Source organism: Falco rusticolus, chromosome 13, assembly GCF_015220075.1.
Source record: "Falco rusticolus isolate bFalRus1 chromosome 13, bFalRus1.pri, whole genome shotgun sequence".
NCBI lineage: Eukaryota > Metazoa > Chordata > Aves > Falconiformes > Falconidae > Falco > Falco rusticolus.
Window position 1 is genome coordinate 30,380,546 of NC_051199.1, and position 26,142 is coordinate 30,406,687.

Sequence of the window (26,142 nt, forward strand, 5' to 3'; positions counted from 1 at the left end):
GCAACAAAACCCAGCCTCTCTGTGTTGTACTTTGTATGTTCCAAAGCGTTCAGCTGCTCATCATTTATCATGTCACAGGCTATGGATGTACCAGCCTTCTAAGTAGAGCAAGCGGATCACCCAGCAGTCAGCTGCTGCAGTGAGTGCAGGACAGGCAGCCTGTCTAGGGGCCAGAAGATCATGGGCCAGCAGAGGCTGCCAGCAACAGTGCTAAGAGGAGCCGTCAGCCAGCCTGCCTCAGTGAAACAAAAATCTTTCATTTTCTATCCAAATCCACTGACAACAGAGTAAAGAGGCTCTCAAGTACATACACAGCACTGTCTTAAGCTACCATTTTTCAATTACTTTTCAGCTTTATGGCCTTTCACACAAGAGGAAAAATGGAGGCAAGATGCAGAAAGCAATCAGTTTCTATTTCAGCTTCTCATGCATTCACACTGAAACAGAGTTTGGATCAGGTGCACCCCCAGGAAGTACTGGAAAACATTCAAAGCTTTGTGAAAAATTGTTTTTACAGGACACAGGTCATTTTGGAAATCACAAGCAATGGGCACTAAAGCATAACAAGTTTGAAAGATATCCTTGTCGGAAGATTCCTATGACATTTTAGACACCCAAAATAAAAGTGTATGACTTCATAATGCTAATCAGTAATTCCTTAAAGAAGCCTTACTGGAAATCACAGGTGAATCCTAGGGACTTTGATCTAAACTGGAATCTGGCTGCTTCAAATCTCGGTGCAGAAAGGTTCATAATCCTGAAAATGACAGAAAGGACATAGCAATGACGTATGTGTAAGAATAAGATCCATTGTGGGGTGGGAAATAAATCTGACTTAGTAAAACCAGGACAGGATAAGATGTTAGCCTTACCTTAAATGGTTCTGAGCTGCAAAGTCCCTCCACTTTTTGGTCTGAGGTAGGCTGCCCACATTACACTTTAGCCTGCCCTGAAGCACTGTTGACCAGAGACCCCCGAGAGGGCGGCGAAGTAGACTTCCCCAGCACTGCACAAAATCCCCCTGCCTGCAATGAGCTGTGGAGCATGCACCACAGCAGTGCCACTCTCCCCACCCTTCTAAATTCTCCCGGGAACAATCAAAATAAATGAATCAATCTTCTGACCCTGAGCTACAGCAGAATCCCAAATGCAGCCACAGTGACCCCAGAGGCTCGGTCCGTGCAGCAGCCTGACAGCAGCCCAAGCACCTGCTCCAACACAGCACTGCCCAGCTGGCACAAGCATGCTGCACAGAGCCTTCTGCCTGCTCCATGCCTGGGACCGGGGAGCAGGACAGCAGGGCTGTAGCCAGGCGAACCTGCAGCCCTTTGCACTGGCACTGGTTCTGTGTGGCCATTGAGACAGGGACCCTTGGTGAGGTGGCTCCCCACCATCATGCCTGATGGAGCCCAATCCCCCAGCAGCATGAGACCATCCCCAGGGTCCCTTCCACAGGCTTGGCTACAAGAGGCAAATGTGAATGAGGGGCTGGCTCATTTGAACAAGCAGCAGCAGGGCCATCACACCCCTCTCAGCACCCCAAGGCATCTGATATCCTGGCCCAAGACAGGCCTGAGAGAAAGCAGGGCAGCTTGGATGAACAGGAGGAAGCTCTTGCCTGCAACGCACCCTGCGCTGTCAGGGCAGCACTCACGCCCATGCCAAGGTCAGCAGCATCGCATGCAGCGTCCAGGGAAGGCCACTGGCCATGTGGGGCCCTGCTGCGCTCAGGCCACCTCACCCAGGTGCAGCACACAGCGGCTCCACTGCAGAAGCCAGCGTGGCACAGAGGCAAAACAGCCTCTTTGGCTTGCTGCAGACCTGCTGCATTGGAGATGTCTGCATGCAGCCCAAGCAGCCGGAGGAGGCTCCAGAAGTACAGGCCACCAGCCCCAAGGCCAGGTGCTTGAGCACAGGTGGCTGGGACATGCTCGGACCAGCCCATGTGGGCACCCTCTCTCCAGGGGACAGCATGTGGCTGCAGCACTACCAGGCCAATGCATGCCAACGTACCCCATGGCCAAGGCAAGGAAACAACCTCCCAACACCCACATAGGTGCCAAGAAACGTATAAAGCAGTCCAGGACTCTTCACTATGCAAAACCACAGTGAACTGAGCTGGCTGAGCTCCCCAAAGCCTGCAGCCAGCTTTGGGAGGTCTGCAGCAGCCCAGCAGGCCCTGGCGTCAGCTCCTCACCCTCCTAGGCCTTCTGGGGAAAGCCAGGAGGGGACAGACAGCTCCAAGGCAGGGTGCTTGTTGCCAGCATCACAACCTGCACATGCAGGTCTCCCCCTCAAGCCATGCTACCTCTTACCGCAGGTGAGAGCTAGCAGGAGCCCAGCAGTGCAAGCACTGGCAGCAGCCTGCTTGTCTCCCCCATGCCTGAGCAGTTCATGCTCCAGCTTAAAGAGTCTTTGTTAAGGACTGAAACATTCTGTTTTTTCCTGGGTGTGTGATGCACACTCAGTCCTGGATGCTACTGGAAATACTAAGAAGGAGGCATCAGTGAAGGCCACCTCCCTTCCCACAAACAGCTTGAACGTGCTTTTTTGCATTAGCTTTTGGTTCATTTGTCTGTACTCTAGATTTAGGCAATGAATTAGCTAGATTTTTTAAATTTTTTTTCTCACTAAAAGCTGGCTCAACCAGCACTGTCTTTAGTGATTGCATACATGGCTTCTAGGGTATTATGTACCCATGTTTGGCCAAATTGCTATAGTTTTCCTCTTTAAGTGAGGGTTTTCCAGGGGGAAACAGCATTTGCAGTAACAAGCTGTGCCTTAGGCCCCAACAGCACAAACTACAGTTTACCGTAACATACCAGCTACTCCAGATTTATTCCTAGCCTACATTATATACGGTATGGAGGTTCCAATAGCTGCAATTCTGCTTCATGCAGAACGTGATTTTCTTTCACACACCAAGCACCAGCTTGCACAATAGCCCAGCGGTCCCTTAACTGAGTTCTTGATTTTAGAGGTTAGAGTGAGGTCTCCAACTCTGGTCTTAGGGCATCACAAGTATCAGATATTTGTGTGTATGAATGGGGTGCACAACTACCCCACAGCTAGTATATGCATGTGCAGCTCAGAAATGTAAGAGGCAGAGATTTGATAAAAACTTGGCCACCAAAATGCAAAATCAGAGAATATAGGGGCAGAAATCTATTTTCAATTCACAGTAAATGCATGTTTTATGGATATTAGTTATCTGTGTGGGCCTTGAAAAACACTTGTACAGAATAAAGCAGGTAAGCAGTCCCACCATTTTCCTTACCACCCAAAGACAGCATAAAGCACTAGCTTTGGTGATTTAGTTTCCCAAGTTTCTTAGATTGTTATGTAAGTAGATGAGAGACAACCACAACAGACATCTTGCTACCTGTCTCTCCTCAGCTCCGTACTCTCACCCTCTCTCAGCTAAGTGCTTCCCTTTTCTCCTGATTTCATGTTACTGCCAGTCCTGATTTTCCTCCCAGATGGCAAACATCCATCTCCTGGCTACATTCACTTGCAAGAAGAAACAAGCCTTCTGCCTTGCTCTGCACAGTATTAAAACAAATGACACAACACAACTCCACAGCTAACCATAACTGCATCTAACCCACTAAAAAGCTGACGGACCAAGCTTGCAAGACAAGCTGCTCTCAGAAGTCTCAGTCCTGTCTGTAAAACACAGAGTGCCAGTTTTAAGAGTAGTCTATGTGGTAGACTGAGGCCACTCATTCAGCACACTAAAGCTAGGTGAACATAGAAACAGCGTTAGCAGCTAATTGTTTCCACAATGGGAGAGATTTATCCTGTAGTGCTAGATATTACAGGTTTCTACACAGTGCAGCACCTGCTCAATAAACCCAAGATCAGAACAGATGTCAGAAGACACTAGCACGCATGTAGAGACAATGAAGAAGATCCAATAAGAAGAGACACAAAGACATCTTTAACTCCCATCATGATAACTAGACCAAGGACGGAGGCGAGGAAGCGCTCTGTTCATCACTACGCTCCTTTCTTTGAGTGGTTCTCACCTAGGTAAACAACCCCCACCTGAGTGAAAGTCTGGAGCTCTCTCAGTAAAAGGCAACAAACAGCAAAGCCCAGCAAAAAAGCATGCAAGTCTAAAGCCACAAGTCTGAAGTTACTTGAAGATACACACATATATGGAAAAAGCCTCCGGTTTAACACATGGGTTATAAAAGCCAAACAGTTGTGCCCAGTAATGCGATCAAATGCCATCCGTATTCCATCAGAGCTTAAAATAGGTTGAGTAACAAGGCAAACAACTGTAAAAATCGTGAGCTGCTGCCAAGGGACACACAGCAGGCAGCATCATCGCACTGTTTCACTTCCAGCAACTGTGGTGTTTGTAGAAAGAAAGCCTCCGTTATGATTTGGGAACACACCGAGCTGAGTGTTGATACAGCCGGACAAGAATTTCATTGGTAGACTACACACAGCAAAAAGATCCACAGACCACAATGATAACCCAACCCGGCCCCAGCATTACAGGCAGTGCATGCATGCACCAAGTGGCTAGCCTCCGAGAACACCCTTAGCTGCCAGTACACAGGCAGGAGTACCCTTACTTCATTTACCCAATCCATGGAACAAAAACTAGGTGCAAGTCCATGATCCATAATCCTCCCAGATCCTCTGAACTCACTCTGTCAAGCCCAGGTAAGTTCTCATGTTTTAGCTATTGAGTGTGCAGGCTTTGTTAGTGCTGCAGGCTGAGGCTTTGTAACAAGCCCCAGGAGCTTGGTACATTCCATTCAGAGTGCCAAAGGCACTGAATAACCACTTACATTTGCATTTGCCTAAACATACTGCAAGCAAATAGCAGGAGCAGGTTTAGCACTAACGAGCACAATTAAAAGCAAAACCCACCATCAATAATTTGGTACTTTTCCAGAAAGACCAGAAAAAGCCATATGAACCAGAATCATTGAAATGGTACTTTTGTACTACAGCAAGAAACAAAGACTATAAAGTTTGAGATGTTTGACAAGAACTTTAAAACCTATTTTTAATCAATCACTACATTGTATGAGCTTATCTGTGGATAAGATAAGCTACTAAATACTGTTTCTGGGGTTTAGACTTTTTGCTACAGACATGCAATCAATCTGTTGCAGCCTGAGCCCAACTGCTTTTCTCTGCAGCAGCAGCAGGATCACAGAGAGGTAGCCTGCCTTCGAACAGAACTGCTGCATTATGAATCAGACCATGCTCACCAGGAAGAGGCAGGCTGTAGCATTTAGGGTGGGCTAGAGAGCCAAGAGACTTGGGGTGCTATTCTTGCTGTTGCCAATGATTCGCCACACGACCTTGTGAAAGTGATTTAATCATTACATACATCAGTTTTTCAGCCTCTTCATGTTAAATATCAGTAATACTGCAAAACACCCTGGAGGCTGCTTGCTTTGGAAGGGAGAAAAAGAATTAGACTATCTCTCAAAAAGAAAGAAAAGAAAGGAAAGTCTCAAAAAGAAAGACTGCATCTGGGTGCAGTCACATTTCTGATTTCAAAGGCAGTTTGGACTGTGTTTGCAACAAAGGCTCTAACCCAAGTAATAAAAGAGAAAATATCTGTTAAAAAAGGAACAACATCCCCTTACAAGTATTTTATCACTCTAGGTGTTTGATGAGGCAGACATTACTATAATCAAATGCCTGTGAGATGTCTGGATGCTGTGGCAGTAGATGCCTCTGATACACCCGACTAGATTCATCTTCACAGCATCCCTGTACGAGGGAAGCAGGACACCAAGCACTGTTTGGCGTGAAGATGGTTAGAGAATACTCCCATAGTTAAAGATAGCCCATGTCACTGGCTGTGGTGATGTATGCCAGTGTGATTATTTTTACAGGAACTCTGCCTGGTAACAGCAGAGGATACAACCTACAGGTGGTGGAGAGAAATTCCCACTCACAACTGATTATACACCACAGCCCAGGGAGCACACCGGTGCTAACGCAGCCCTTGCCAACAGACATGTCAGCCAGCCCATGGGGCAGTATGTCGTCAGCTGAAGTGTCTCATCAACAGGAGTTTCACTGAAACTGTGTCTCAACCTGGCCAGACAGCACGTCATTCTATCTGGCACACCCTGTGTCAGACCACAATAATCAGTGCTATAGACATGTGACAGCCTCCGGAAGGAAGCACCAGATTTATGTTGAAACCTGAAAGGTCCTTAGTTCACACAAGTTTTCAGCAGGGACTGTGGCAGAGGTTTCCTTAGCACGGCTGCAGGAGCAGAGGCAACTGCTCCAATGGCCAAACCTGTTCCATCCCAATCAAACACCGGCAACAGGTGCCTACAGTCCTGCTCACTCCCAGTTTCTATCTAGTTGCATTGGATAGCTTCAGCTGCTGACCAACGACAAAACCCAGCTCTGCATGACCTCAAGGAGCTATTAGTTCTGCTGCTGCACCACAGGATTTCATTCCTCCATAACAGAAGGCTCCAACATGCACAGCTTACCCCAAAACATCCATGCTTCAGTATCAGAATACACCACAGACCAAATCTGTAAACTGTTTATTTGCTGTGGCCGCCCCCCAGGGCTGACTCAGGTAAGAAACATGCACTCTGCTAGACACACCATGTGCTCTGCTAGCCACTGGCCACCATCCACCTACATGCCAGAGCCCAGGACATGGAAAGAAAGGTGGAGAAGGCAGGCAGAAAAAGAGAAGATGATCAGAAGGCAAACTGGTAAGTAAAAACCAGAGTTGGAGCACAAAAGAATGTGGAAAATGGCAGGGAACACAAGTGAAAAACCTTTATAAAACTAGAGATTGCACAGAACTGTTAAAGGACCACTGGATAGTCTGTGGAAGAAGGGGAAAGTTAAAAGATAAAGGCTACATACACCATGAGCATCAGAAATCTTCATGTTTACTCTTCTGAGACTTCCAAAGCAGCAAATACAAGCAGCAAATGTCTACAAGAAAATTCTGCTTCAGCTGGGGTAGGCAAGGCAGAGAGGCAGCACTGAGCCCAGGAAAAGGCTCTGCATCAGCATCCCCAAAGTGCAGCAGGCTCTGCAGGACTGAAACGCAAGCCTCAGCCTCCACTGCAATGGGAGTCTCCACAGAGGAAAAACAAGTCTTCATCTGCTGTATTCTGTGTGTGTAGTGTTTTTAACTACATTTCACGAACCTGTTGTCACCAGATACATGTCTGTGCCAAAGTCCTTTGCCAAAATACTGGCAGCAGAAAACATGACCACTGCCTGATTACCACATACACCTTCAAAGCTCAAGCTCATCTTAGATTGCATCCTGCAGACTGGATTCACAGCTCCACCTGAACACACCACCTCATGGTTTCTTGGGTTGAGCTGTCTCCTCTTCCTGTGCACCATACAATCTCACAATTAGTGTTTTCACTCCTTTACTTCTAGATTAGCTGTACCTTTGCCGAACAGAAATACTATGATTCCCAAGAAAGGAATTGTGACAAATCACTTCAGACAGCAACAGCAGCTCTGTGTCTGCTAACACAGGGTAAAGTGAGGCTTCTGGACAGGGACTGTCATTCCCATTTTACAGACAGGAAAATAAGCCCCTCCTGAAGGCACAGATGCAAAATGGCCCTTTTGAAGTGACTAGATCAGCTGGTTTGAATGCTAATCATCACTTGTGTTTCCTCTGCGTTTACCAGGTTAATCCCATGGAAACACAGGAGCACAAGCCATTGACTCTCTCCCCCTATGCTCTGTAACACCCACAGATCTTCACCTCAGCCTTTGTTCAGTCACCAAACACCCTTTTATTGTAGATCCTCTCTGCCAAATCAATTACACAATCAACTCTATTCAGATAAACTCAGGACAATTCCTGTACCCACAGTCAGCTTGAAGTCCTGTGCTGCTTCTCCAGAGGGCTTTGCGTGCCTTGGCAATCATGAGTTACTGCGCTCCATGACCGCAGTATTTCTTCATTGCCAAAACAACCATTTACAAAGTCCCAGAGCTGCACACAGATTACACGAAGCCTAATGTCAAAACACCTGCTTGTGCCACTGGACTGGCATGCCTGATGGCATCCCCACTCCTGGCAGAAGTCAGGGACAAGTCAGGGATCCACCAAGTCAGCCGGCCTGAAGACGTCAGCACACATTCAGCTACAGCATGAACCTACAGCAGAGAAATTCCTCACAGACATCCCCAGCGCACACTAGGTGCAAGGCAGCTTACCCCACTGTCAGACACTGTCCACATGAAGACTTGACTTAGGATAACTACGTGTTCCTGTTCTGGCATCCTGCACATGAATTTCTCCACGTGGAAATACTCTGAGGATCCTGGCTGTGCTTGCAGAGCTAGCACAAAGAGACTGGGGGGACAGAGGCATACCCCAACAAATCACAAGAAAACCCACAAAACAAACTGAAAAGCCTACCGTAAGTAAACCCCATCTCCTCAACCCTGCTAAACCTTTCTGTTGCCCTCCAAAACCATGCCTCACAATGCAGCACAGCCTCTGCACAGCTGAGCTAGCTCACATCTCTCTGTGCTCTTCTCCAGGTGCCTGCCCCACCACTGTACTAACACACACACGGCAGTCATCAAAAGGGGCATCATCTGGGACTCCACTGGGCCCTCATAACAAAACAGCTTCCCAGAATAGAGCTATGCTTGCTGAAACCTGGTCAAGACCAATAAGCAAGGCAGAGACTGATACAAGAACTCAAACCATTCCAATTTACCCTACCCAAGCCCGCCACCGCACACAAACCCTGTTTTAGTTCTGCTACTTCTCCCATTTGGAGAAGCCTCCTTGACAAGCACACAATGTGGTTCCTTCAAGCCCACAGTAATCTCAGCTGTTTGTGAGACAGCAGTTCTCTATCTACCAATGGATCAAATGGATTCCAACCTCTCCACCAGAGCCAGAAGCAGATTTTATTTTTTTTCCCTAGGATTTCCTAAATGTTTTAATTGTCTACCTCTGAAATTTGTAATTCTACTTTTTGAAGTCCATATTCATGAAGGGAGACTGAAATGACCAAACTGTTGGTACCAGGGAGAAAAGAAATCCTATTTTTCATTCTTCAGCTGCGGTTCATGACACCTCATTTCACAGTCACCAGCCAGGAAAGGACTTACATAAGAGTTAATACAGAGATTGAAGTGACTTACAGAGCATTTCATTAAAAGAAAAACACCCTGCAGAACACTGAGAAGGAACTGTATTTGCATACATCACTTTTGCTGAGGAACAGAACAGCGGTTGGGACTGGTGTGATGTCAAGATTTGGCAATATTAAACATGACTTAATGCCAGAGACACCTGGATGTATCAGAGAGTCCAATAAAGGGCCACAAGGATAAGGAAGGGATACCATACAGGGAAAGACTGAGAGAGATGGGAATTTGCAGGCTTGAGAAAAGAAGGCTTGAGGGGATTTTATCACTGTATAAGTACTGATGGGGGGAGTAAACAGGACAAAGTCTGACTAAGTGGTGTCCAGTGACAGAGTAACAGGTGACAGGCACAAACTGAAATACAGGAAGATGTGTTCAAGCACAAGATATTTATTTTTTTTTCCTATGAGGCTGGTCTAACACTGGGATAGGTTACCAGGGAGGCTGCGCAGTCTCCACGCTCAGAAGGTAACTCTGCATGCCTCACAGCGCTCTGCATGACCTGCTCCAGCTGCCCCAGCTTAGAAGAGAATAGTTGGATTAGATGATCTCCAGAGGTCCTTTCCAACCTCAGCTGTCCTTCAGTTCTGTGAGAAACAGGAAGAACACAATTTGTTTAGCCTAGAAAAAGAAAGCTGAGGCTGGGCATAACAGGTCCTTTTGGAGACAATGATCCATGTTTCTTCTCAGTACAGATTGAGAAGCAACAGGCTGGTTTGGGGGAAAGACAATGTAGGCTGAGATACTACACATAGGGGTATCTGAAGTGCTAGAACAGACCACGGAATAACATCAGCAGCAGATTTAAAGAGAAAAATGGGTGAACAGCCATCAGGATGGCCTAGGTATTACTAAGGCTCTTGCTTCCAAGTGGACCTCACTTCCTATCGTATTTCAGTAATTTAAGACATTTACCCCCCTTCCCCACAACTCCAAACTTCCATGCTCCAGGGTTTTTTCATATTTGTAGCACATGAAAGGCTCTGAAATGGCCTTATAAAGCCTCAGAAGAACAATGCACCTTTTTAAAAACACTATTCCAGCTGCATTAGTAGATTTAATTATTTCAGACCTAGAAAAGCCGACTTAAAAAAAACAGTGAAAGTCACAACCTTCCAAAAGCTGGAAACTCACACTTTCCCAATTTATACTCTGTGGCCAATGAAGACACAATTTCATCCAGTCTATGAATTCCTTAAACTGCTTGGGCTTTTCAAAAATTCTTTTCAGTTCATTTAGTCAAAACTAGTACTTACAGAAGCATGGCTTTGTTATATACTGTTTTAATATGCGTGGCTTATCATAACCCAATGTAAGCTGTGGTCATCCGAGTCGTACCCAATGGCTCCTCACTCTTCAGCACTTTGGCCAGTATCTTCCTGTCTGGTTCCACAGAACTGTGCAGGTCACTTAACAGAAGTGACAAACCCTCCCCTTTGCCATGTGTTTCTGCAAATAAGCCTGTGGGAAGGCTGCCCACCATAATACTCCTTTTGCAATTCAGCAATATGCAGCCAATAGTGACCAGACATGGACCATGGGTAGGGACTGCAGGACAAGCACAGATGTTGCTCACTAGCTTGCCCTCTTCTCCTTCTCTCCCATCAGCTGAGCACAGACATTATGATCCTACCTGGCATAAGAAGGTTATATCACAGTATGTATACGGTTAAGGAAACGAGAGTCAAGGTGAACCCTGAGTGTATGCTGCCAGATAGACCACCTAAGAGAACAGAAAGCTCTGCCTCCTCTGTCAAGCTCAGACCACTGCCACCTGTGATTTAAGCCCAGCTCTAGACAGCACTAACAGTGAAAACAAGTCTTTGCTGCAACCACATCACAGCAAAAGCATAGAATTACTTCACCAATCTTGTAAGTATAACACTGTTGGGCTTAAAGGCTGCAGTGGCAAACAGGATAGCCATCTAGTAACATGTACCAGCAGACAGTTCACCAACGTATCTGACGTGTCACCACTGTTGACGGCCTTACTGAAGGCTCCTGCATACCTGATGATTATTAATAGCACAAAGGCTTACTTCTTTCATGTCCATAGTGTAACAGGGATGCATTACAGTCACTTTCTCATAGTTTCATTTGAGACACCAAGCACAAGTGCTCTGACTCCAAAGATTTGTGTCTTCGCCTCAGTTTCATACAGTAAGTGAAAGTGACATTACCGAAAATATTAACTGCAAGCAATTTCTTTTTTTAAGCAAGTTTGGGCCCCGTTCTCTGCCGAACTAGAGCTCCTCTACTTCTCCTTGGATTTCAGCCCTTGCTTCAATCCTTCCTGCTGCCAGGACACAGCAAAACTGCAAAGCTTCCCTAAGTAATCAGCTGAGGATTTCTTCATAGGCAAGGCCACCACCAGCGTCCCTCTCTGCTCTCCTCTTGGCTATACCCCATGTAAAGAGAGCTCAGAAAAGCACTGACCACAAACACATCCAGAGCCCTGCTACTCCACAGAGCTGACAGTCCACGCTGACACACAGCAAAGCTCAGCTCAGCCAGGAGCAGACAGCGGCTTCAGTAAAGCAGCCTCCACCATTTGGGTGACAGAGCAGAGAATGGGTGGCTTCAGCCTAGATATCTTCAGTGAGTCTTCGCTCAGGTGGAGCCACCACGGCAAGAAGCTGGCAGTGGGCAGGAAGAAGGATCTGCGGACAGTGGTTCTCAAAGAAGGAAGGTGTATGCAGGCAGATGGAGAGCTGTGGAACCCAGAGGGCACAGTCATTCTGTCTTATCAGCAGGCCACAAGCCAAAATGACAATGCTCCTCAAAATGAAAGAAAAATATCCATTAAATTGGGTAGCTCAGGAGGGGAAAGCCGCCATGACCTCGTTCCTGCCAGCAAACTAGCTGGTTTGAGTCCTTCAGCATGTGAAAAGCACACTGGTCCTTACCAGCAGAAAGCATCGCAACATTTCTTTTACCATTCCCTGGGGTGGGGGGGATGATCTATACTCTGTAGGGAAGTTTTGCAATCTTCAGGAAAGCTCAATGGAAAAGACAGGTAAGAAAAGTTATCTGATCTCCAGACTGATGAATTTAACTTGCTAGTATAAAAGTGCACACTGTACATCTAAGCAGAAATCAAATACCCTAAAAACACCCCAAATGCAGCATTGAGAACAGGAAATTGTTGCCTAGCAAAACACTAACTTCATTCCAATTAACACCTGCACTTTTCAGTTCCATTGCAAATGGTGAATTTGCTTTCAAAAGCTTTGAGCTTTCAAACTCTAAAGTACACTAGCAAAAATTAGTCAGTTTTATTATCTAGAAGCAAAATCTAGAAAGCAGGTGGTGCAAAGGGACTACCTACTCGAAGACCTACCCTTTCACACACCATTCACAGGATCCACCTTTGTGTGCTTTTTTAATATTTTAAGTATTCCTTTATTTTAGTCTACATTTGTCTTAATAAATGTATCTTCAATATTGGAAGTGGTGTTTCTGGTAACACCATTTCTAGTGTTGTACTGAAGCTGTGGAAAAATTCGTACTAACATATCCTCTTAAGTGTATTACAAAACATGCAGCCTCACCTTGTACTTCAGAATGCACTAATATTAGTCGATCCACCACATCTTGTTTTGGAAGAAAGCTGGAATGTTCCATGCTCCAATATGGCATACAACAGGACCGCAGTCACTAGGGAAGGAGAATATGCAAGCTTGTGTCCGCCTATGCCTAGCTGGTTGGCGATCCATTTGCGCAAGTTTTGTTTTTTTAAAAAACAAACAGATCAACCCGTGGCTACAAATAGAAAATTAGCTTTTGCAGGTGGCAGCTTTTAGGGAACTGGCAATAAGACACAGCCTATTCCAGCAGCTGACACCTGCTCGTAAATGACTGAAAGGCATAGCCAGATGATGTAGCTATTGCAAGAGCAGACTGATCATCCCAGCCTAGTTCTCAGCCAGCAAGCAAACAGACAATGCACAGGCATTTTCTCCCACACCTGCTTGCATCTGTCTTCTGCTTTGTGTTTGTCCAGCATCTTGTCCAACAGGCCTGGTCTTTCAGGAAGATCCTGCAGCCTTTGGAAACACAAATAGCCATCAAGAGGTCACTACTGTCAGTCTCACTGGCTTGTTGAACATCAAGGTAACCAGCTGATGAAAAGTCAGTGGGAGTCTTACTTACTTCCTTGGACTGGACAAACAGCGTACACATGGGCATGCAGGGACCTCACAGATTCTCCCAGTGGAACCATGATTCCCACTGGGTCAGCACAGGGCAGCGGGAACACCTCAGGAGCAAGGGGTTTTTGGAAAGCTCTGTGGCATCATGGCAGTGCAATACAGCCTGCTCCATCTAGCATCAGAGAGGAGCCAAAGCTCATGCCTAATGGGTGCAAGGTAACGTACTTTCCTTCATGAGCACATGGAGCTTGCCTTCAATTTACACTAAGGTCCTGAGCGATGAAGAGGAAGTAAGCAGCCTCAGAGAGGCATAATATGACTTCCCTCTACACCACAAACTTTAATCCTGGTATGACTTCCTGTAAGGCAGTAAGAAGTCCGCTACTGCGGTCTTTTTTTAGTTGTTGCTTATATGCCATTATCAATGTGGAAAACACAGGATTATAGATAATATTGCTAGCATTTTTTCAACCAAACCAACTTCTAAGCAAACAAGAGATAGTGACTTCTGTACAAAATAAACAAACCCCCCTACCGAATAATACACTGGATTTCTTTGCCATTGCAAGATGCTTTACTTTCACCTAGTGGACCACTAAATTGCATTTGAAACTACTCAGAGGTGGAAAATAAACACATAAAGCCAACTAAAACCGAGTTATCTTTTAAATGGAAAAAGATATGTTGTTTCCACTAGTGTGGCTAATAATTGCTAGCCTGTGTCTGTAAGCAAGAACTGTCCTCGAATCTCACCAAGGCCAGACTAGCAAACCAGAAGTTTCTCGGCTGCACAAACGTACTCGTACTTGAGAGTGAGCAGAGATGTTTAACACCTGTTTGACAGTAGAAATAAAGCAAATCCTCACCAGGCTTCATTTCACATTATGGGCCAAAATCCACACTTAACATGAGCAGGTGGAACTTGCGCCAGCCTGGGAGAAATGTTACAATCATGCAGCTGAGCCCCAGGGCTTGTCTCACTGCTTCCATCCACCTCCCTTTGCTAGTGCAACACCAACAGCAAAGCAGGACAGCATCTGTTCTGCGGTAGAATAGCAGCACTGGGACTTTCTACCATACTGAGAGGTCAAACATATCTACATAAGATGTATAACACATACGTACTTGCTTCTGTTACAACCCATGCTGTCTGAAGACCCAAGTTGTTGCTGAGATGCAGCTTCAATGAACTCAAAGCAAAAATAAATACATTTAAAAACAAAAATCAGTCACTGCTTTACAATTCAAATTCATGTGAAGGAACCAACCTGTGAATGCAAAATTAGATCAGTCCAGATTCACAACCAGATTTTGTATATAAACAGATCAAGCTTGTTCAATCTTGGATTTGTCCCATTTTCAGGATTTTTCTAGTTTTTGCCATGCTTTTCCTAAGCTGCGGACTCAGGAGCGCAATATTTCACATGTGTTACAATCACACGCGTACTATGGCGTTCCCCTTGTATTTTCTGTTCTCTCTCATATGTACAGGGATAAGTATCTGTAGATACAGCATTTGGAGTAGCTCTACCTACTGTCAAGGCTTCACATCACAACTGTTTCCAGGAGTCTGTAGCATTGCAAGATTACAACTGTTCCACCTGTATTTTCCATGCTAAGAGCCTGTCTCAAATTGAAACCTTTGGATTTGCAAAAACCAAATCAGTATTTGAAAATACAAAGAACAGGGAACAATACAGTACTTAAAGCATTAAAAACATTAACAACTGCAACCTCAGAGGAGAGTTTGATGGGCAGGCAGGAGGAACAACAGATAAACAAAACAGAGAAAGCAAGTACTGCATAACTACTGTACTGCATTACAATGCAAATTATTCCCCAAAGAATTATGTCAAAACAAGGTTAAATATTTCACTGGGACTAATACTTTATTTTTATAAATCAATCTGCATAACGTAAGCTGGCGTCCTTCATGTTTCAATTTTGCTTACAGTAATAAAACTAACTCTTCAAATCATCCCCAGCTATATGTTATTTTTATATCTAAGAGCACCAAGTGATAGAAGCTTGGCAGGACAGATCTGACTAAGAGAGAAAAACTGTTCTACTTCCCAAACATACCAGAAATGGACCACGCTCCACAGCCTGACTTTAAAGCAGTAGGATGAAAATGACTCAGCCTACATTAAAATTAGAGGTATGATGAGATCGAGACTGCAAGATATGTACTGAATTAAATGCATTCTTACTTGAGTTAAAAAAGATTTTTTGTTAATGCCTAGTAAAGGCAATACTGGAAACCTAGCAACTTTAGATGTCTGTGAAATAGTCAAATCTACAAGGTATTTTATGGAGCCATGAGTGCCACCTGCCATCACCACCACTGTAGGAAGGCCAAGGGTGACAAAGTACAGGAGCTTTACAGGGCAGGGATGGCAGTGGGGCCTCACTCCCTGCAATGCTGCGGCCAGTCACCCCCAGGCTTGAGCTGCCAGCATGGGAGGATGAGGCAAAAACAGGACAAAACACAACAGTGGTTGCACCAGGCCACATGCATGCCCAGCAGCAGCAGCATCCCAGCAGCAAGGGTTCCTGCCAAAAGCCTCTGCAGTCACCTTCAACTCCTCCAGCCGCCCATTTACCAAGATCCTCATGATGGTTTCCCCAAGCCCACCTCTTCCCCACCACCACCAGGGTACAGCTGCAGCCCTGGCACCTGCTCCCCCAGCACAGCAGTGAGATGCTGCAGGCAGGTGAGTGCTCATTTCCCCGCTCTCTGCAGTGCTCCAGCAACAACCTGAAACATGTGGCACCATCACTCATGAACAAAAGCTTTTCTCAACTCAAAAACTGACACAACTTCCACAGTTGTAAATCATTTAGCTCAGAGTAACCCTGACAAGTTTTGCTGCACTTTCTGTTGCTTCTCTTTGTGCTCATAAACAGAATTACAGCATTTCTGGAGCCTTTTATAATAAATACCCCCCATGTATAGACACACATATTTTTTAAAAAAAATATATAAAAGTATAAATCCTCCAACACTTTGGATGCTAGATGAAAAAAGTATTAGCTGGAAGAGTTTGCTAGGCCAAATGACCAAACCAAGACATTCCCATTCCCCTCCATCCAGATACACTACTTACAGCCAAGAGGAATGTGTCACAGCTCAATGTTTCTGCCTGCTGCCTCCCCAGGCTTTTCCCTTCTCTTACAGGAAATCCTCCAGCTGGCCCTATTTTGTTCTGCAGTGCATTTTAAATTCAGCTTCTTTGCATAAATTGAACTCAGGTGCATGTAGGCATTTGGTACTTGTGTGTGGGTGTTGCTCCTGGTGAGATTTCCTTACTTTCTTCATTGCCTAGGTTTCCTTCTAACAAATCCCTAATGAGCAAATTAGAAGCAAAAAAAGAAGAAAGTAATTCTTTCAAATATTTTCTGCCTTTCTGCAATACACACACACAGACACTCTTTAAAGGAATGTGAGAAACCAACTGCCACCAAAGGACTCTGCATCTCCCAGCATGGATTAACAAAGCCCTGGCTAAATTCATGCTATATGATTTGCACAAATAACTGTTGCAGCTTTCTCCTTTATAGGAGGACACAGAGGACCACACTCCATCCCTCCAGTCAGTGCTGGCTGCCTCCCTACATCTCTAATACAAGCCTAGAGTCACTCAGCTGCTATTGAGCAGTGCTGGCACAGTACTCTGGAGGTCAGGATGACAGGCACAACATGGGTGACCAGCTGTTTAGGCACGGGCCATTTTTACTAACCCAGTACTGAATGGTGGTGGTGCATAAGTGAGGATGAGAAACTACAGGCCACAAGCATTTGGATGCTAACAATTTTAAAAAATCAGCAAGAATAAATCACAAAGAATCTCTTACTGACTGAACAGTATGGTGTCTTGTTTATCTGGATGGACGTGTGTGAAATAAAGGTACCACTATAAAAATAATTTGCACCAGCCACTTGTGAACGGTGTTCCAGTCTGAATATGCTCTGCTTCAGTGATGACGGCAGTTCATCACCATCACATCTCACACTGTATGGCGCATTATAACAACAGGGGGTCTAGCTTTGCTCTGTCTGGAACACTCAAATTTTTTATTTCCCCAAACCTTTATGCTTAGAAGCAAAATTATTTACAAGTTGGTGACATAAAATACCATGGGTCAAGTTTTACCCTGGACATTTATTCTGTGGAGACTTAAGCAAATGCACATTGTGTTGTTCTAAAGTTTTCTTGGGGAAGGGTCATGTCCATAATGGGCACTAGGCTCTCAGAGATAAGGGGGTGTAGTATGTAAAACCAGGTGCCATGCCATATACTGTGGCCTGGGGTGCTTGTGGAAGGAGATACTTGGGTTTGATGCCACTGCTGATGAGCAGTTCAGTATCCCTTAAAATGTCTGAGCCTTGTGTAACACAAGAGAAGGGGGCAGAGCGTCTTGTAAAATGCTTGGCTGAAAGCATTGCTCACAGGAAAAGTAACAATGGGGTAGAATTTAATAGATTGAGAGACAAAAGGAATTTTGAGAAAGGAGGAAATTCTCCATTCCCTGACTGGACACTACGTTCCCATTTTTCTGCAGGAAAGTGCTTTATGTGTTTGATAAGGCAACATTTTATGTATCGGTTTCTATCCACCATCTACTGGAGATCAAACTCCATCACTAGACCTTGCATTGAGTAATACTTTGTTTTACTGAAATGTGTATGTTTGTGCACTAAAGTACTGTGATGTTTAAATAATGTATATGGGCTATCACCACTGTAATAACCTGGTATTTGAAAGGGGTGCTCTCCCTGTAGCCTGGGAGGGAAATTAAGAGACCAGACAGCGACGGGGTGTGCAGAGCTGTAAAAAGTACTGGCAGCATATGGTGTGAGATGGCCTAAAGCTACCTTCCTGGCCAGTGCCTGGGCACTTCTGCTGCTGTCTGCACCCCCGATTTCTGACTTAGCAGTGTAATACAAAATATACTGAAAACACAACACAAATGTGAAATAGCAACTGCAGTACACAGTTCAGTCCCCATACTAGTGTGGTTCCCATTACCCATCTCCATAATCCACTCACTGCCATGACACTAGGTGTCCCTGGTCACTGGGAAGGGTTATGTGAGTTGATGTCAGCTCAAGCCTGCAGGTCTCTTCGAAATTCCTCTGCTAGTTGTTCAGATGTTTTACCTTAGGTTGGGCTGAGCCATGTAATCCCTCCCTGTACCCCCTCTGCCAGGTCTGGCTAACTCAGGGAGACATTTATACCCCTAGCTGATCCACTCAGCTGTTAAGAGCTGTTTATCTATAACAAAAGCCACCCTCTGGTCCCCTTCATGATGAGATAAAGTCAGCTTCTTCGTGTTGCTCTCTGAGCATCCCATCACCCTTGCCCATCTCCACTGAGCACAAAGCTTTACACCATGGCCCCTCGTCCTTCAGGAGGCCAAAGGATGCTGTGTTCCTGTACTGAGCTCCTGTGCGGTAGTGTGGGGGTATAACTCTCCCCTCGGTTATGCAGAGCCCAGCTGGAGCTGCGAGACTCAGCAAAAGGGCTGGTGGGTCACCCAGGAGTGGCACAAGGAACTTCTGACCCTCCCATCTCCTGCACCCAGCCCTTTCGCCTGCCTCTGCTGCGAGGAACGCAGAAGTCCTTACCTAGCGAGGTGCCTGTAGGTCTGCATCTCGCTGCTTCAGCCTGCCAGAAAGGCAATGACTGTTCCTGCAGAAAAGTCCCAGGGAGAAAGAAAACACAGTTCAATTACCTGATGCCACCTATTCACATACGCTGAATTTTGAGGGGCAAAGCCCCTTGGGTCTGTTCATCCAGCCAGTCCTTGCTTTCACAGGGTCAGGCGAGACTTCAGGAAAGCATGGATTATGCATGTTTTCATAGCAAGGCACTGTGAGAGGGTGAACAGGAAAACCAAACCCTAGGAAGCTGGCTGCTGGTGTAGCTGGAGAGGGTGAATCACTCTTGTTTTAGAAGCAGTATCCTTAGCCTGGAGCTAAAAGCAGCAAAATACAGAGTAAGGTAGGGCACTTGCTGTGAAGAATATCCTCAGCTGGGGTTCTTTTTGTTTGTTTTGTTGTGGGTTTTTTGATGCTTGACAGCTATTACCACTATATAGTACAACCTGTGACAACACAGAGGATGTAATTGTTTTGCTCTGAGAATACAGGGCAGCATTTTCACCAAACAAGAATGGACATGTTGGGTTGTTTTAATTCCTGGCATAGCTGGGCATGTCTTATCTCTGGCTTGAGAAAACTGAAATGCATAATGAAGACAGCCAGTTGTCTTGTTAGGTAACTACACACAACTTTCACCACAAGATAGGAGTTGTTGGCAAGATGTGGTATCAGTACAGAGAAACTTAGTATTGCCAGCTGAATAGATCTGTCACATTTCTTTCTGCAAATTTATGTCTACTACTACTACAAATAGCACAGCTGAGTGATAAAACTTAAAAAAAAGTGAAAAAATATTTTCTCTATTTTCAAGTCTGTTTGTCTTGTGAATCTGACAGCATTTTGCTTTGTCAAAGTCATGTCTCAGGCCCACAGGGCCAGTGCTTGTGTAAAGTGTGTAAAGTGATGAGCTTTACACTCATGCTCATCATTAACAGCAGCAGAGCTTAAACAGGCTTTGCAGCAACTTGTATGGGACAGAGAAGACACTCATTAGGTATCTTTTAACTAGGAGACAGGAATAGGATAACCTTATACAGGAATTTTGCCCTTAAAACACTGAAACGTGCTCTTTAATGTCTGCTGGCTAAGGCCTGGCCCTCCGGAGGCTGAAAAAATTTCACGTTGTCAGAACCTTCCTTCCATGAATAGTCACACTGATTTCATGTACTTCTTTAGGACCAGGTCTTAGATGACACTATTTTTAACTACATGAAGAATATGCAAGTCTAAAACACCTTAACTCTCCAGCTGAGTCTATATATATTTTAAGCCATTCTAATAAGCACATAATTAACATGTGTATTATTCAGCAAAGAGTCAACAGCAAGTGCTGCAGTGAGTCTCATGTCACTAATTTCATTACTGTACAGAAATATGCTACTGTAAATTAACTAGTACATTATGGTGTGTTATAAATAATTAAAACTAAAATGGCAATTGACAAAATGAATGAAGCAAGAACATTCTGTAACCCAGTGTTCTTATCCTACTTAGTAATTGCCTGATTTGAGTAAAACACTAAATTTGAGTCTGTTTAAGCACAGGAAGGATTTTTTTAGTATCATTTATTAATTTGGAAAGCACCTCAAAGGCAAAAAAAATAAAATATGTTAGAACCTACACATAAGCCACTCCCAGATACAACATCAATCTGCACGCTGTACAAAATAAACCGCTCCTTTGACACCTTTCACAGGCCACTGAGGTGAAGCCAAAGGGAGCAAACCACAGAAGTGGTGACCTACCCAGGACAAAGCTCTGCTGCTGACTGTGGGACATCAAGCCCTACGGAAGAACCCATCCTACCTGATCCTGGAGGACAAGGGAGAGAGAGGAGCTTCGCCAGTCACTCCAGTTGACACCACTTGATGCTCAAGGAGGTGAACAGGAATTATCTGTTTCATCAGTCAGGCTCTTTCACAGCAATATCTGCTTTACAGTGACACAGGCAAGGTTGATAGCTGAGTGTGGGGTACAGAGTCAGGAAGAATAGGTTCTGCTTTAGCATGTGAATTTAAAGCTGTTCAGCTTTTGAGACCTACAGATTAGAAGAGACAGATAGGTGAACAGCATATAAGCAATATCCCTTTCTCCCCTCCTCATTATGTAGCGAGGATATATCAAGCTGTAGCCCTATATATAGTACCATATAGTACCATAGATGTGGTAGAGGGATTTTTAAAGCAGACCAAAGATGCTTTTATGCAACTTCTTAGAACTCTGCTCCATTACTTCAATCAATAACAAGTGTCAAATTGTTTTTGCAGACATTTTCTGTTGTTGTTATTTTTTAATTTTTATTCTTCAGTTTCACCAAAATAGCAGGTCTTTTTTTTTTTTTTTTTTTTGATAGACATAAAAGGGGCTGACAAAACCTGCTGCTTCATTATCTCCAGGTGAATTCCATATTCTGCTCCTTCAACACTCCCAGCTATGTCAGGACAAAAAGCTTTATCAATTCATCTACTGTTTATTCTGTCTGATCCAGCCCCGACTTTCATCAGAATGGAGACCAATCCCTGCTGACCAGTTAGGGCCAAACCCTGTGCTACATCCCTGCAGCCACAGCACCACAGAGGTGAGCACCATTGCCCACCTTCCTGCTTCAAACCAGCAGGTGGGATGCTGAGGGATGGTGTCCCCAGGAGGAACCTTCAGGGAGAACTCCCCATGTGGAGAGGGCTCTGACCCTGTTTCTGTAACCCCCAATGTTAGTACTTCTCTGGAGTCCACCATAGCATGGAAGGGTCCTTACTGGTGCTGGCTCAAGTGCATTCGCAGACATCCCTGGGCTGCTGGCTGGATGGTAGAGTGCACCCACCTCCCCATTCATGTGAAAGCGAAGAGGCAGAAGAGCTTTAGATATCTGCCTAACCTTGAATGGTGCAGTTACATTGGAGCAGATGGAAATCATAAGGGACAACAATCCTCTTGCTTCACAGTGTAAGGCAGCTTCCACCTGGCAGACTGGGGGCATGAACAGCAAGTAAGAATGGTCCAAGGGGAAAAGCTCATTTGTAACTGCCCTCCAGCCATCTGTTACTGCCTACACGCGCTATGACACCCTTACTTGGAGGCTGAGCAGAGGACCTGACAGCCTGTTCTGGTACAAGACACCCCACAGGCTGCCCCAGGGAGCCTCTGGACCATATGAGATTTGTCAGGCACCAGGTGATGGTGGGAAAGAATGGGATGCTCCTGCAGGGATGCACTTCCCCAAGAGATCCTGACTTCTGGATAAAGCCTTGTAGCTGAGAACAGAAGCCTGTAATACCATCCCACCGTGGATGAGGACACCAGTGGGTTTGCACTGGGTATAAGCAAGGATGGTTTAAAATTCTCACTTTTTTTATAATAATGATGGATTAATACTGTCTTTGCTAATCCCCCAGGGCCAAAATAGCAGACGTAAGACTTCCAAGCTGCAATGGGTGCTCACAGCTGTACAAGCCAGAGACTGTTAAGCACTCAGTTTACTCCCACAGACCAACTATTTCCTTCTTTTTTTATAACCATTTCTTTAGGCAAGTCTCTCCTGGTATTTTAAAAATTCATTTTAATCAATTTAAAATTAATAAAAAAATGGTGAAATCCTTAGGGCCTGAAAACTCCAATCTCTGCCACACTGGAAGTGATGAGTCAGCTCCAGCACGGCCTGCCATGGAGCCTGCTGAGGGACGCCGCCAAAGAGCTGCTGCTGCAGTGAATTAGGTCACTTGGTTTGCTATTTACAGAGAGGCAACCGTCTCTGCAATTGGATGTTTCCTTCTTTCTGATGTGAAAGAGCTGCCGTACTCCAAGGGCTGGACCACCAGCAACACCTCACTGTTGCCACAGATGCTGTGGCTCTGGTCTGTGCATTTACCCAACAGAAGCGCAGCTGAACCTCTCCGACAGGAGGGAAAGGACCGTGGCCACCGGCAGCAGGATATGGTGACAAGCAGGGTCCTGGCCCACTCCTGCAGTGCTGCGTGGTGTCTCCTCAGGGGACTCCGGACTCCTGCCATTGTTGCTAACCCATGCTTTGCTCGGGGTAGGAATGGCAACCAGCAATCCTGAGAGCCAGTCCTCTGGCTCGTGCTGCTGCCCAAAGCAAAGACTCAAGCCCAGGCCCAGCTCTGCTCACTTCACAAGAGAACACGCACTCCTTCAGTATCAGGGGAGAGCTACAATGCTCCCTTGCTAATCACCCTGGGTCTAATTGCTGTGCCATGGTCCTAAGAGGCAGCTCCTATGGCAGCTCTCCAGGGCATTAACATTAAGCCTCCACTTTGAATACTAATGTGGCACGTGAGCAAAAGCAGTTCCTACCTCGTGTGCCCACAGCATGTGAGCCATGCAGGCTGGTCACCTCTGTGTCTGTGGGCCACAGCAGCGTCTGGATGCCAGCCTGGGGCAGGGCCAGCCTGGGGCAGCAGCAGACCAGGTGTCTGCGGGAGGCTGGTGTCTGTGGGCAGTAGGCAAGAAGTAGTGCTGTGCCTCGCTCCCCATGCCCAGTGCCAGGGGACAAGGGAGGCTGAGGAGCTCTTACAGTGCTCTTGCAGCATGAAAGTTCCCAGTCTGTAGGAGGGGAGCAGGAACAGGACTAACAGAAGGGCAGAAGCCCCCGTAGCCTGCCCACAACATCCCTGTGTTCAGTCCTCTCTACCGGCTGAACAGGCTCAGGCTTCCCCAGCATGTCCCTTCTTGGACACCCTAAAGGTGGGCACAAGGGTTCCTGACGCCGAAGGCCATTCCTTATAGCCACGCGATGCGACTTCTGTTCCCCTGGGCTGGGAGAAGGACAGGAAAGCTATATGCCAGCCCTTTCAGGAACAGCCAGGCTCTGCTGGAAGCAGAAAGGCTGCCCATCAGCTGGCAGCTACACTGAAAAACAGATCTGAATCACCACCAGCTTACAGCACTTATCTGAAAACACTGGTGACCTGCTTTGGAAAAAACAAGTATATAATATTGCGTGACAGTTGGCACCACCACTGCACCCCTGCCCAGCTCTGCCCTGGAGTGGAAAGGACTGGCCAGGTGGGAAAGCAGAGAAGTCAGCTTGACTCCCCTTGCCCCAGCAGCTGCTTGATTTCCTTCCCAGGTGTAGTTCGCCTAATGTCAGTTATTCCTCCCCTATGCTGGAGCACCAAGAGAATCAGACACAGTGAGGGTTTCCCCTTGGCAAGAGAGGAACACACAGTACTCAGGTGGGCCATTCAACAGCAAAGAAAATTGTCCAAAAAAAGTGCTTGCACTTTCTCACAAGCAGTTTCATGTCCCCTACAAGCAGTGGCTGCAAATAACAAGATGCCTTGAGTAATTAACTGAATGTTCTCTGGATAGAGCTTGTAAAAGGAGCTTATATGTATTAAACTAGAAAGAAAGATCTACTGTCTATAACTTGTTCTTTACCAACAAACAAAAGGCTTGGACTGAATCCATCTTAAAGCAAAATTTACAAGAGCCTTATGCTGACATTATTCAATAGAAAGAACTAAACAGAGTCCAGGGCATTTGTGAGAGGCTGATCATAAAAAGCAAGGTTTGTAGTCTGTTTGGTTTTTTAAGAAAATCAAACACTCTCTCTTTTTTTTGGCATTAACATGACAAAGTTGTAAAGATTTAGCAGTAGCACTGTACTAGCCTTCAAGAAACACACAAAACAACTGCTCCCTTAGCTAGATCAGCTGCTCCAGCAAGCATTATAGTTGCCATTATCAGAGCTGAAAGTGGAAAGGAATTCCTCATGAATGCACTGAAGGACAAAGGATCTTGCCTGTCACAAGGGCCTGTATAGTGCTAGGTGCTGGGACTACAGTATCTGCATCCTGACATATGCTTGCCCAATGTAGTCTGCTGTTCCGCTGGGAGAAGTAACCCTTTGATAGTAAAGCAAAATAATTCTACTCTGTGAATCACTATTTTTTTACTTGCAACAAAAGCCAAAAGCCAATGTTCTACAGTCAAGACAAGGTAATCACAGCAACATGGAGCTCCGCTAGGTAGAAACACAACAGCTACTCAGCATCAGCATTACTAGGCATGACTCAGATGCTCCACTGTATTTGGAATATATTTGCAACAGCAGGCAGTTAATATTGCTGTGTAGTCTGTAAAAAATGGCATATAAAGGAAATATTGTAGCTATTTAAATGGGTTTATTTTGATACCATCAGAAATAAACTTGCTGAGTAAACCAGTATTTAGCCCTTTATCTTTACAAGTGGCCTTTACAGAGTAAAATAGCTGATGCTCTCCTGTGCCGCTGCCCTGAATCTGCTGTTACATTTCTGTGGGAGCAGGTGAGAGTAGCTGTGTCATGTAGCAGCAAAAGGCACCAGGAAAGCCTTGGGAGGCCAGCAGCAGCAGAGCCCACCAGCTTGCGCCCCCCAAACAACCCAACCCAAGAAACCCAAAGAGGATCCCCCACCCCCAACAACTGTATGAAGCCTGACAAGATGACTACTACCATCCTGCAACTCCATACACTAGCTGAATACACCTAGTTTGGCCAGTAAACTGTTAAAAGCAGCCACATTCTTCTACTAGAGAGTAAGCTTTGATAGTTCCACCTTTCCCAGCTGTTGGTAAGTGGCTCAGTACAAAAGGTCAGGTTGGGAGTTATCCACAGCACAGGGCTTTCCATGCTCCTGGCAGACTGTCTCATGCCAGTCATTATGGAAACCAACTGTCACAAGTGGTTTATGACCTGGGAAGACACAGAGACACATCGGCTGCCACAGAGAGAAGAGCAATCGTAGGCTGGAGGACTAGGCTCACTTTTGAGACCAATTCCTGCTCTGGCGATTGTCTTCTTTCTCACAACAATCTTCAGAAGGGTCCGGCCACTTCAGGGACCCAGAGCTCTAACATTCCTGCTTACCAGCTGCTAAACTCACAAATGTCTGCGATTCTGAAGCTAGTCTCCAGAGACCCAGAAAAAGTTCTTCTGAATATACTGGGAAGCACATCAGTCTTAGCACTGCAGAGCAGCCTGGTCTCTATTTCGTGCTTAAGTCTCTCATATTCAAGAACTGGTTTTGTCTCCTCTGGAGTGGAGCAATGTGACAAAATTTATTTCCTGCTCACCTATTAATATTCAGCTGTGGTAGAAACAAAGTATTTTGGCTTGTGCCCTCATTTGCTCACTGAAGAGAAATAAAGACTAACCAAAATGGTTGA

General features: G+C 45.5%; 1 long non-coding RNA gene across 13 annotated transcripts in view; it reads right to left on the minus strand.

Annotated features, from left to right (window-relative positions):
* LOC119156513 overlaps nucleotides 1-26,142 on the minus strand; it is a 99,836-nt gene that overhangs the window by 61,213 nt on the left and 12,481 nt on the right. For 9 of the 13 annotated variants that reach the window (XR_005107173.1, XR_005107170.1, XR_005107172.1 and 6 more), the window contains 4 exons: nucleotides 20,782-21,013; nucleotides 18,940-19,003; nucleotides 16,418-16,655; nucleotides 674-757 (listed from right to left, as the gene is read on the minus strand). This is a non-coding gene — a long non-coding RNA (uncharacterized LOC119156513). Of the gene's footprint in view, nucleotides 1-673; nucleotides 758-14,435; nucleotides 14,501-16,417; nucleotides 16,656-18,939; nucleotides 19,004-20,781; nucleotides 21,014-26,142 lie in introns of all 13 variants that reach the window. The other 4 variants (XR_005107167.1, XR_005107165.1, XR_005107169.1 and 1 more) reach the window with 4 other exon arrangements.